The following is a 13,131-nucleotide window of genomic DNA, read 5'->3' on the forward strand; positions in this document are numbered from 1 at the left end:
CCTTCTTCCCTTCCTCTACTCCCTCCCCTCCCCTCTCCTCCCCCCCCCGCCCCGCCCTTCCCGGCTGGGCTCGCGGCCCCGGAAGGAGGCAGGCGCGGCAGCGGCAGCGGCGGCGGCGGCGGCGGCGGCGGCGGCGGGACGCTACGCAGCGAGGCGAGACGTGGGCCCCGCCGTGGGCCGTGGGCCGTGGGCCGTGGCCGGCGCTGGAGGCGGGGCCCGCGCAGCGCGGCGGCGGCGGCGGGCCGGAGCGGCGCCAGCTCTCGCTGCCGCGGCGTGGATCCCGAGCGACCGTGACCGTGACCGTGACCCGGAGCGGTGAGCTGGGGCCGGGCAGGGCGGCGGCGCCGGGGCACCTGCGCGCGCGGAGGGGCAGCAGCGCCGCGCGCTGCTGGCCCTCGCTGCCGCCCTCGGCAGCCTTAGTGAGTGCCTGCTGTGTGCGGGGGCGGCACTGTGAGTGCCTGCTGGCGGGGGGAGGGGCTACGCGCCGCGCTGCGTCTGCGGGCCGCTCTCCCCTCTGGGGAACGGCCCGGGGCAGGCGGGCTTGCAGCCCCACGGTCGGCGGCCCGGGAAGTGAGGGTCCGGGCTCTGCTCCTGCAGGCCCCTCTGACAGCGGCCGGGGCCCGGGAGGAGGAGGGGAAGGTCCCTCAGTGGTGCGGGGCAAAGAAGGAAAGACTGAGGGCCCCGGAGGCGCCCCAGAGGACGCCGGGGCCGCTTAGAGGAGAGAGCGCGGGTCGTCTGCCCAGCGGGCTGAGGAGGGTGGGCAGGAGGTGCAGCGGCGGCTGCAGCCGCTCTTCCGCTGGCAGATTCCGATAGGGCCCCCCCCCCGAGATACTAATCCCCTGGGGGGGGGCAGATGCTGCCCCTTTGGGGGGCCCCAGATACTCGCCCCCTGGGGGGCCCCGAGATGCTCGCCCCGGGCAGGCCAGATACTCGCCCCTGGGGCGCGAATGCTCGCCCTTGGGGGCCCCAGATACTCGCCCCCTGGGGGGGCCCGAGATGCTCGCCCCCTGGGGGGGGGCCCAGATACTCGCCCCCTTGGGGGCCCTCGAGATGCTCGCCCCTTGGGGGGCCCCAGATACTCACCCCCTGGGGGGGCCCGAGATGCTCGCCCCCTGGGGGGGGCCCAGATACTCGCCCCCTTGGGGGCCCTCGAGATGCTCGCCCCCTGGGGGGGGCCCCCACGGCTGCTCTGAGCCGGCAGGGGGGCTACACATAGGGGGCCCTTGGGGGCTCCCGCGGGGCAGGGTCAGCCTTTCCTTTCCGAGGAGAGTCCGAGCGGCTGCCCCTTGGGGAGCTGGGGGAAGCGGGTGGGATGAGATGGAAGCTCGGTGGTCCCCTCCTGGTCTCCCTGGGCCACGGTGGCTGTGGAAGTCTTGCAGGAGATGGCTGCAGGCATGAGCCAGGGGCCAGGAAGCTGAGGGAGGGCTATAGTCCTCAAGGGGCGGAGGGGGAGAAAGACAGAAAAAAGCCCGGACTTGGGCCCCTTGTGAGAGCAGGCTGGGGGCCTGTCTGACCATGGGGGGGGCGGGAGAAGCTGGGGGCCGCCAGGTGTGGGTTGGACATTTAATACCGTCCGGTAATGACAGGACCCCACGACCCGTTAGCCGTTGGGAAGGGGCAAGTCTTCACACTGCCTGATTGCGAGCCCAGCACCCACGGGCCGAGTCCCTGAGGCAGAATGGCTCCCTGCAGGCTCACCCAGGAGGCTGTCCACTGAAGAGAGAGCTGTCTTACCGGGCCATCCCACGGAAGCCCCGGCCGAGCCCAGACTCCTAGCCCTGGGTGCAAGTCCCACCCACGTCTGGCCACGCTGCTTTATGGAAGCAGGTGCCGCATTGCTACACCCCTTAGGAGGTCTGGACCAGACTCGGTCCCCACGGCAGAGGTCCTGGGGAGGCCTCTTTGTTTAGAGCTGGTTTGGGCAAACAAGAATCGGCCTGGGGAGAGGAGAAGAACTCTGAGAAACGGGGTCCTGACCTTGCCACCCCCCTCAGAAAGAGCTGACGTTCCTGTGAGGGGCATCCGTTAGATGAGACAGAGTAGTTGAAAGGAGCAGGGAGACCCTACTTAGAAAGGTGATGATAGATTCAGGCGATAGAAGGGATTTTCTGTGAGGAAGCAGGCTCAGTCAGCTTGTGCTAAGGGAGACCTTGTTCCAGTAAAGTGCCCTAGGGGAGCGAGGAGGATGGGAGAATTCTGAGGGCTGCCCCTCCAGGGAGACTGCAGGCCAAGTCCTGGGCTGCGTAGGCCGAGTTTGGGGCGGCTGTTTAGCGGGGAGGAAAAGGTTTGGGGGTCACTGCAGGAATTTGTTTCAGGACCATGGCCTGAATATCTTTAAAGAGATGATCAGATCTTTGAACTGGGAGGAAGCCTGATGGTGAAAATCCAGTGTGTTGCGTTCAGTTAAAAAAAAGGTTAAGCACCTGCTGCTCTCAGGCCTTGTCCCAGGCGCTGGCAATAAATACACAAAGAGAAATCTAGCGCTCCTCCTGGCGGGGGGACTTCTAGTTGAGAGAAAAGGCATCTAAGTGTGACATCTAAACTATGGAAAGAATAACCTACATTTCCAAGAGTAATTTCCAGGAAGGAGGACACAAGTCTGGCACAAAGGACAATTTTGTTGTTTTTTTTTAAATTATTTTTATTCATTTCATGAAATAGTTCCCACTTGCATGTAAAAAAAAAAGTTTTTAAACCATCTCTTATAATAGCTTTTTATTTTCAAAATATATGCAAAGGTAGTTTTCAGCATTCACCCTTGTAAAACTTTGGATTCCATATTTTTTCCCCTCCCTTCCCTAAACAGCAAGTAATCCAATATAGGTTAAACGTGTGCTATTCTTCTATACATATTTCCACAATAATCATGCTGCACAAGTAAAATCAGATCAAAAAGGAAAAAAATGAGAAAGAAAAAAAACAAGTAAACAATAACCAATAAGGTGAAAACCTACGTTGTGATTCGCACTCAGTCCCCAGTCCTCTCTCTGACTCTCCCTCACAAGTCCATCGAAACTGGCCTGAATCACGTCCATCAGAATTGATCTTCACATAACTTTGTTAATGCCGTGTGCAAGTTCTCTTGGTTCTGCTCACATCGCTCAGCATCAGCTCCTGCAGGTTTCTCCAGGTCTCTCTGAAATCATCTGCCGACTAGACGATCATTTATAAAAATGTTGAGTCTCAGATTCTCTCTCCTTTCCTTTGCCCCCCTTTCTTGAGAAGGCAAGGAATTTTATTTTGCTTATAGGATGAGCTAATACAAAACAGATTTCTCTCTTAGTCACTTTGCAAAAGAAAATTGCACGTGCACACATATACCCCCAAGAAAAATAAAGTTAAAAAAATTTGGCTTCATTCTGCACTCAGAATCCATCGCCCCTCTCTGGAGGAGAGCATCGCTTATCACGGGTTCTTTGGAATCGTCCTGGGCCTTCGTCTTGATTTGAAGGACAGAGTTTTCCACAGTCGATCATGGTACATTGTTGCTTTTAGTTGCAAAATGTTCTGGTTCTGCTCATTCCGTTTTTTATGTGTTCATATAAGTCTTCCCAGGTTTTTCTGAAGCCGTGATGGACAATTTTGTCAATAAGAATAAGGTTTTTTTTAAGTCATTCAAAAATTGTTTATTGAGATTATTTTTTTTTAATTACATAGAATGATGCTATTTAAACCACAAATACCCACAGGAGAATTAAAGCAAATTTTTAGAATTTGTTTAAACATATCAAAGTTGCCCACGTGATTAAAAATCTGCATCTCTGTCTAGGCTATCAGAAAAGAACAATCGAATAAGCCAAAGTGAATGAAGCTCAGCATGTTTCCTTCTAGAAACAAAATGTAGCCAGTCACATGGATCCCAAGTAATGCTAATTTAATATTTTAAAAGATTTCTATTTTAATCCTGTGTGAACAACCCTTTTTCCAGTAACATGCCAAAGGCTTGTTTATTAAGTTTTCTTCAGTTTTTTTCAAGTTTACCTTTAATAAGAGATTTCCATGTTTAAAAGATAGGAAAAGGAGGAGCACAAAGGAAGGGTGAGGAATAGTGGAACAGGGAATGCGGGAGAGAAGGGAAGGAAGTGGTGATGGACACAGAGGGAACCTCAGCTGTGTGATCAGGTTGATTGAATTATCCTGTCTGTCCCCGGAGAAGTGGAGGCTGGGGGGGTGAGGGGGGGAGCAGCTGAAAAGGCAGATGGGGAAGATCCTGGGCTTGGCTGCTTTTCCCCAGGTTCTCATCCTTATTCCTTTGGGCTCAGCTGTGGAAAAGCAATTTAGAGAAGTTTCTTGTGAGGGACTCCTAGACAAACTTTTTTATATTCTGGAAGAGCTCAGGCCCAGTTTCCTGCCAGTTCTATGCTTCAGAGCCAACCCTGGAGCCTCTCATGCCTCCAGGTGGTTCTCTTCTAATTAATCACTGCTCTGAAGCCCCAGTTGTCCTGCTAAAAAACAGCTCAGACCCCCAAGAAAGGCTAGGGTCTCTAGGGACACCTCGGGACAGTGCTAGGTCAGTTAGGAAGCCTGAGCTTGAGTTCAGTTCTTGCCTCGGATAACTGCTGAGTGCGCCAGTCCGCCCTGTCTGCCTCGCCTTCCTCATCGTTAAAATGGGGACAGCCATAGCGGCCACCTCCCAGGGTTGTGGCAAGGACCACATGAGACCCCCGTATGTCAAATGGTGCCCAGGTGCGCTCTGTGATTGTCATCATCCCCCCTCATAGAACAGCCGTTCTGGCCGGTCTGCTTTTGAATCTGCATGGGTAAAGAACCCAGGAAATCGGCTTTTTGTCCCAAAGAGTCGGCCTTGGCAAGAACAGACTGTGTGGAAATGCCCTGGATGAGGGCCATCCAATCTCTCCTTAGATACCATTTCATCACCCTTGCTAGGATTAAAACGACAATTAAAAAAAATACATAGAGAAAGGTGTGAAATCTTGACTAAAACACTTGGCATTTGGCAAAGTGAAATGAGTAGTATTCTTTTGCTTTGTGTCCAAATGTCCAAGTACATTTAGGCTGCTAGAAGGCTGCTAGTGAGCCTTCCATTGCTCCATCCTGTACTCTTCCTCAGCTCCGTGGTCTGCCCCTAGGGTGGGATTCTAGGCTACCTTGCTCTGTACCCTAAGAAGCATACTATCCCCCCCCCCCAAATTGGATCGTCCCTCTTCTCTCTGGACATTGTGCTACTAGAGGGTCCCTGGGGAGCTTGTAGTCTGTGGCCATTTCACTTTCCCCAGACCGTGCAAATTTGTCTCTGCCAGCGTTGCTCCAAAAAAAACTTTGATGGTTTTAAACCTTTCCCGGGTAGAACCGGGCACTTGGATGAGGCACAGAAGGCCAGTTTTGTCCTGGAAATCCACGAAAAGGCTGAGAGACGGGTGATTTCACTCCCAGCCTCCGGCCCATGCAGCCACCAACCAACCAGCAACAGGCAAATGCAGGGAAAAGAGAAGACACTTTTGTAAAAGAGTCTTTGTGAACATGTCTCAAGGAAATGGTTCCCCTGACCTTGGGTTCATCCTGCCAAGTTGGCAAGCAGGGACCATGTCCTGAAAGTACCACGAATCTCTGAGCGCAAAGAAAAAGACCCTTCAATTATGGGAGAAGAATCAAATAAAAATGAACACAGAATGCCAAATGGGAAGATGAGAAGTTTGCCAGGTAGTCCCACCTAGAAATGGCTCAGATTCTCTGCTGATCAGACATGCAGAAAAAAGGAGTCTGACCACCAGCTGCCATTCACCAGATGGACAGAGGGAAAGCCTTAGCCCCTTCCCTCCTATGGGTCCTTTGGTCCCCCTGCCTATGACCCCTCTTGGGAGAGGCCTTGGCCCATCCTCAGCCCACTTGGGCCCTCGAGATCTGGGGACCCCCGAGGTTCACGGTGGTGGAACAGGCTCGCTGAAGCATGGGTGTGTGTGTGTGGGGGGGGGGGGTATGTGGGTATGGATGTGGTGCAGAGGCCCCTCCAGAAGTGCTCGGTGCCCTCTGATGCCTCCATTCTGGGAGAAAACTCGTCTCTTGGTCCGGATGTGACTCTTGGTCCGGACTCATCTCTTGGGTTGGACTTGACACTCATCTGGACTCGGCTCTTGATCCGCACAGGGCTCTGCTGCAGGATGCAGCCGGGGTTCTCCTTCCCTGGTCTCCTGTGGCAGGCCTGGTGAGCTGCTCTCCCCACCCCAGCTGGGCGCTTTCACTTAGCCCTGACTTTGGGCCTGCCTTCAGGACCTTGGGACCCTGTATTTCCTGGGGCCTGGGAGCTCCCAGCTGGGCCTTGGGACGCAGATCCAGGAAGCTCCTTTGTGGGGTCGGCTCTGGTCCCCTTGATCAGATGCTGCCAGCCCAGGGATCCTCTTTTCACCCCCCTCCCTTCCTGATTGGGGGATGGGGCTCCGCTCCCACATCTCCTCTCCCAGCCCCACTTCTATGTGTTACCTTCCATCATCTGAGTAAGCTCCTTGAGGAGAGGGACTGGCTCTTGTGACCTTTATATCAGGGAAATGAAAGCTCCTCCGGGATGGTGACCATCCCCACCTCAGGGAAGCCCCATCCACCCTCACTCACCTCCAAACAACAAGACCGCGTCATGGCGGGCCCTGAGGAGGCCGGAATGCTCCTACATCCTGATGGATAAGGCAGATGGGAGCCGGGCAGGCCTCCCTCAAGAGGAGCCTGTGGGAGCCCAGGAGACATCCCAGGGAAGGAGGCTTGTCTCACCTCAAAGCCGAGCTCAGGTTTTCCCTGTGTCCCAGCTCTGAAGTCAAACCCACTGGGCCGAAACTGTGTCCCTTTTGTGACCCCATTTGTCTGAGTGGTCATCCAAGTGTTCCTATCATGTTCCTGCCTCTTTATTGTCACAGCGACCCAGGATGGGGTTGCTCTGGAGGTAGTCGGGCCTGCAGAAAGGAGGGAAGTTTCTCCTCTTGGATCCACTTCACAAGTGGAGACCCAGTGATGGGGGGTTGGGTGAGCAGGAGCCTGGGGTGTTTGGTCAGGGCTCCCTGGGATCAGAGGCAGCCTTCCGGGCTCCAGGAGAAAGGCCATGCCCACGACTCTGGGCTCGGGTCTGAGACCTCACCCCAAGTTCTTAGGGCCGTGGTGATTTTCAGAGCCCCGGCTGAGTGTGCTTTTTCCCTCCTTGGAATGATCTTTTCCATATTTTGTATGAAATGGTTGGTAAGCCCGTTTCTCCCCCTCCCCAAAAGTGCCTGGTGTGGTAGGGCAGCATGGGCAGGAGCTTTGAGTGCCAGGCTCATAGAGGTCAGGGAAGGGACTGGGATGTTGACGCTGCCCAGAGTCCGAATGACCTTCCTGTGGCAGAGAATGGACTGGTTTCATTTGTCCCTGGAGCAGGCATCCTTGGACCTTGGGTCTTTCAGGCCTTCAGAACTCGGATGGGGAAACTTTGTTTTTTAACTGTCAGCTTCCATTGTGGATTGAAAAGTTACTTTTTTCTGAGGTGGATCAGTCAGTAACCAGTATTAAGTACTTACTAGATGCCGGGCGCTGTGCTAAGTGCTAAAGGTTCAAAAAGAAGCATGAGGCAGCCCCCCTTTTTCAGGGAAGCTCTCGGTCTGAATAGACCCCTGCCTGAGGAGCTTCCTGTCAGCAGAGACTTCCTCACCCCAGAGCGCTTTAAGGAGAACAGGCTGTTTTGGGGGGATTCCTTTGGGGTCCAGCCTAGTTGCCTCCCAGATTGATCCTGGGACGTGTAGCACCTTGGCTGCTTGGCCAGCATTCCGGACTCGTGGAGGTTTGGGAAATGTTCTCTGGGAATGAATTTGAAGGGAATTAGGGAAAGAGTCTGTGTGGCAAAGCAGCCAGAGAGAGGTTGGTGATAGATACGTGTGTTCTGGGACCTGGGAGTGCTTTTATGTCCCTTCCTTCCTCGGCTTCTGTTAGCCAGCTCTGGCTATCGGGGGACTGACCTCCTTGGGACTCAGCAATTAAAACAAAAGCTTGATCTTTCAGCTCATAAGAAAGGTACAATAATAGTAGAGTTGGAGGGCCCGGGTTCCTTTGAGGAACCTGCCCCGAGGTTCCTGAGTTATCTCTGTCAGTCTAGACTGTTTGGAGACAGGATCCCATTTTGTAGGATTCACCTTGTGGAAAAAGGAAGACAGAAGGTTTTTCAGGAAATTATCCCAGAGGAAGCAGTTTCCTGTAAGGCAGATACAGGTATCCAGCGGACATAGAGGATTTTGAGGAAGCTGCGTTTGCCTTTCAACTTTTTTTCCACAAGAGACAGCTAGTTCCTTGGGGTGCTGAAGGGTAGTGAGCAAAACAAGGAAAATCTTAGATCTTTTGGGACTCAAATGTGAGATGACATGAACATCTTTATCTGCTTTCTCATCTTTTTATATTCACCGGGCTCTTGAGCTGGATTTTTCCCGAAGCAGTACTGATTTTTCATTTGACTACAGATAGCTTTAATTTCTTCATTTGAAAACTGCTTGTTCATATCCTTTGCCCATTTATCGATTGGGGAATGACTCATATTCTTATAAATTTGACTCAGTTCTCTATTTGAGGCAAAAAGTCTTTATTAGAGATACTTGCTGGGAAAATATCCCTCAGTTTCCTTCTTTCCTTCTAATCTAATCTTATTTGCATTGGTTTTTGTACAAAAACAAATTATTCATTTTCCATCCTATATTGTTCTTGTTTGGTCATAAACTCTTCCCTTATTCACAGAGATGATAGGTAAATTAATGCATGCTGCTCTAATTTGCTTATGTTTAAATGGTATACCCATTTTGACTTATCTTGGCATAAAGTGTGAGATGTTAGTTTCTACCTAGTTTTTGTCAAACTGCTTTCTAATTTTCATAGCAATTTTTGTTAAATGGTGAGTTCTGTCCCTAAAACTGGGATCTTTGGGTTTATCCAACACTGTCATTGATTATTGTGTCTTATATACTTAATCTATTCCACTGATCCCCTACCTATTTCTTAGCCAGTATTAGGTTATTTGGAGAATTACGACTCTATAGAATACAGTTTTAGATCTGGCATGGCTAGGCCATCTTCCTTTGTGTTGGTTTTCTGTAATTCCCTCAATATTTTTGACCTTTTGTTCTTTCGGATGACTTTTTATTATGGTTTTTTCCCTGCTCAGAAAATGATTTTTTGGTAGTTTGATGGCTGTGGCACTGAATAGGTAAATTTAGGTAGAATTGTCATTTTGTTTGTTGGCTTGGCCTCTCCATGAGCAATTTGCATTTTTCCTGTTCTTTAGAAGACTTGATTTGTGTGAAGGGCTTTGAAAATGTATTCAGAGTTCTGGGTTTGTCTTGGCAGGTAGACTTCCAAGTATTTTATACTATAAGCAGTTATTTTATCATTTTTTCTCTTATTCACGACTCTCCCATTATTTCTTTGCTTCCTTGTAGGTTTTCTTTTGTGCTCTGCTATGCACTTTTTACTTATTTTTTCCTCTTTCATCCTTTCTACCTCTCCCAAGCAAGCTACAGTTAAGTATGAATCTATTTACGTATACACATGTGTGTACATATATTCACTCATACATATAAATATATACTCATAGCTCTACCCATACATATATCTATATACACATATACATATACCTATATCCACCCATATACACATACACATAGACATGTGTCTAAGACAATATTAATATGGCTGACATGTAATATAGATTTCTTGATTGAATCTTTAAGTTTGACTTTGAGATCAATGATTATTACCCCTTCTTTTTTCTTAATAAATTCTATTTCTGATCATTACTATTATGTTTGTGCATATCTCTTTATTTCCTTTCCCTGCTAACTTTTCTACTTTAGTCCTATTCCTTAACTTGCTTTGCTATTACTTAACCTCCTCTTCCTCCCCCCTTATCCTTATCTTCTCTCCCCATCTTTCCCTTCCTTATCCCTTTCTCATTAATCTACACACTTTGTCCCACTCCCGTTAATCTAAACACTCTTCTAAAACCCACTTTCCTATTCTTTCCCCCCTTATTTCTTCATAAAATTTGGAGGTTGCTGTATCCTTCTTGGTATATAGATTTTCAGAACTATCAGCCCTCCTCCCCCATCTAATTCTTCTGTTTTGGTTCTTCCTTTGTACCTCATTTGTATAACATAATTACTATTTTTACCTTTTCCTATGTTTTGATTTTTAGAGTCAGATCATATTCATCTCTGCCCCAATCTTTCTTTTGGACTACCCCAATTACTGATGTCAGTCTTAGACATGATTTACATTTCCATGTATAGAACATAAACAGTTTGTCCTTACTGAGTCCCTTGAAATTAGTCTTTCGTGTTGGCTCTTCTATATTAAATTTTCTCTTGAATTCAGATTTCTTTGAGACAAGATCCTGAAAATCTGAGAGTTCATTGAATATCCACTTTTTTTGTTCAATATTATACTTAATTTTGCTGGATGTATTTTTGGCCACAGGCCTAGTTCTTTTGATTATTGATATATAATATTTTAAGACCCGTGGTCTTTTATTATAGCTTCTGATAAATCTTGTACCATTCCAGTTGTAGTTCCATCATATTGGAATTGGTTTTTGGTTTGTTTTTGTTACATTTTTCTTTGATCTAGGGGTTTTGAAATTTGGCAATAATGTTTCTATGTAGGGTTAGTTAAATTCATCTTTATAGGACACTGAAGTCTCCCCTATTCTCATAGTAAGTTTCTTTTTCTTATTTTTTTAAATGAGAATTTATTAATGTAACTGATGTAAACTTTAATTTATTTTTAAGAATTTCTAAAAGCTCATCTTGCTTCTTTGTTTCAATGATGAGACTGAAACTCTTAATCCTCTCATCTTTTCTGAGCCTGGTTTCATTAGCATATCTTCAGACAATTCTGGCACCTGGTCTGCCAGGTGGCTTCCACCCAGCTCCTCTTTTACCCCTCCTTGGTTCCTCCCCTTCCTCCCTATTTTCTGCTTCTGTTCCTCTGAGATTAAAAATCGGCTTTCCCCAAAGCAAATTGCTCATTCAGTATGACTGCTTTGCCTAGTCACGTTTGAGCCTGTGAAACTATTTCACTTAAATAAAATGGCAAATCTTTAAAACCTGTGATGGTTACATTTCATTTATATAAATTTTATATAATTTTACATAAATTATAATAAAAATTCTTTATGCTGTGAGCCAAATCTCTATTGTGCTATTTTTCTAATATTCTTTTACAGTTATGCTCTCCTAGATCTATTTCATATTATCATTCCTGGTACCTTTCTTCCCATTTCATAATTCCCTTTAAACCTCTGGTGTGAGGGTGATGGTGCCTCTGGTTTCCCTTCAGTTCTTCCCGCTGGCCTGAAAGCTCAAACCTTCCTGTATTGCCCATAGCCAGTCCTTGCCCCACTGTATCTGCACTCCTCGCTCAGGGCCTGGTCTCTGCAGGGCAGCTGGGCCTGGCTTCCTTATCAGCCTTCTGGACCCAGACCCCAGATTCCCTTCGCTGCCTAACAGGTAAAAGTTCCTGTAGTCCTGGCTGAGCCCACCTTAGAACCTAGCTAACTTCAGGGCTCCCCACTTGTTTTTTCTGCTGAGCTAGCCTGGAGGAGTCTTTTGTTTTGTTTTGTTTTGTTTTTATCTGTTTCTTTATTTATGCAAAGATAGTTTTCAACATTCATTCTTGCAAAATCTTGTGTTGCAAATGTATTTCTCCCTGCCTTTCCTCACCCTTCCCCTAGACAGCAAGTAACCTATGTTAAACATGTGCAGTTCTTCTAAACATATTTCCACATTTGTTGTGCTACACACAAAAAATCAGATCAAAAAGGAAAAAAATGAGAGGGGGGAAAAAAGCAAGCAAATAACAAAAAGGTGAAAATACTATGTCATGGTCCACACTCAGTCCCCACAGTCCTTCTTCTGGATGCAGATGGCTCTCTATCACGAGACCATTGGAACTGACCTGAATCACCTCGTTGTTGAAGAGAGCCATGTCCATCAGAGCTGATCATTGTATAATCTTGTTGTTATGGAGTACAATGATCTCCTGGTTCTACTCACTTTACTTGGCATCTGTTCATGTAAGTCTCTTCAGACCTTTCTGAAATCATCAAGGCAAGCTTCTTTTGTTTCTTCTCTACATCTTTCTAATGCCTGACACGTGTAGAGAATCTTAATGTTTCTTGGTTGATGGCTTACTTGCCTGTCCATCCTTTTTTTTGTTTCTTTTAAATTCAAGTAGTTTGGACAGAGATTATCACAGAAGACAAAATGGGAAATTATGATTTATACAAAATCAGAAGGCTTTTATGCAAAGAAACCAAATGCAGCTAAAATTAGAATGGAAGAAAGTAATCGGGGAAAATCTTTGCGGTAAGCTTCATTGATAAAAGTCCCATCCAGCATATATAAAAAATGGATCCAGACTTATAAGAATAAGAGCCATTCCTCATTTGAGAGATGATCAAAAGGTATGAACAGGGAGTTTTTCAAAAGAAATCCTAACAGCAATAACCTTGTGGGGGAATAAAAAAGCTTCAAATCACTAATAACTAAAGAAACTAAAAATAAGGGCAACTTTGAGGTTCCATCTCCCACCTTAATTAAGTATCTATTATGAGTCAGATATTATACTAAGCACTTTACATATATTATGTTATTTGATCCTCATAACAACTCTGGGACGGTGCTGTTATTATCTCTATTTTACAATTGAGGAAACTGAGGTAGAAAGTCATCAAGTGACTTGTTCAGAGATGATTAGTAGGAGTCTGAGGCAGGATTTGAACATAGGTCTTAATTCCAGGCCCATTGCTTTAACTACCACCCCTGAAATGTACCTAAAAATAGGTATATTAATATTATTTTTGGTCAATTTGAAACTGTCCAGAAAGTTTCTGAATTGTGCATCTTTTTTGACTGCAAAGAAATACAGCTGCTCTTAGTGTAGCAAAAAACTGAGATTCTTGAGAATTGATGAACCCCCAAAAGAGCTGAAAGGTCTGATTTCAGAGAACCCTGGGAAGATTGTAGAAAATGAGCAGAAACTAGAGAATTGTAGCAAAGGCAGAAGAGCCCTCCTTTTGGCCCTTCCTCCCCTGAATCCAGGACTCCGAGAGCTCCAGGCCAGAATCCATCTCTCACCTTCACTTTTCAATATTTTCACTCTTCACCTTTCATCATC

At 47.5% G+C, this 13,131-nt stretch overlaps 1 protein-coding gene across 2 annotated transcripts in view; it reads left to right on the top strand.

Moving 5' to 3' along the window:
• The first annotated feature begins 215 nt into the window (after positions 1 to 215).
• USP33 (ubiquitin specific peptidase 33) overlaps positions 216 to 13,131 on the top strand; it is a 41,092-nt gene continuing 28,176 nt past the window's right edge. For both annotated transcript variants that reach the window (XM_031968850.1, XM_031968851.1), the window contains exon 1: positions 216 to 315. The gene's annotated coding sequence lies outside the window, so the exon portion shown is untranslated. The remainder of the gene's footprint in view (positions 316 to 13,131) is intronic.

This window comes from Sarcophilus harrisii, chromosome 4, assembly GCF_902635505.1.
Source record: "Sarcophilus harrisii chromosome 4, mSarHar1.11, whole genome shotgun sequence".
Lineage (NCBI taxonomy): Eukaryota > Metazoa > Chordata > Mammalia > Dasyuromorphia > Dasyuridae > Sarcophilus > Sarcophilus harrisii.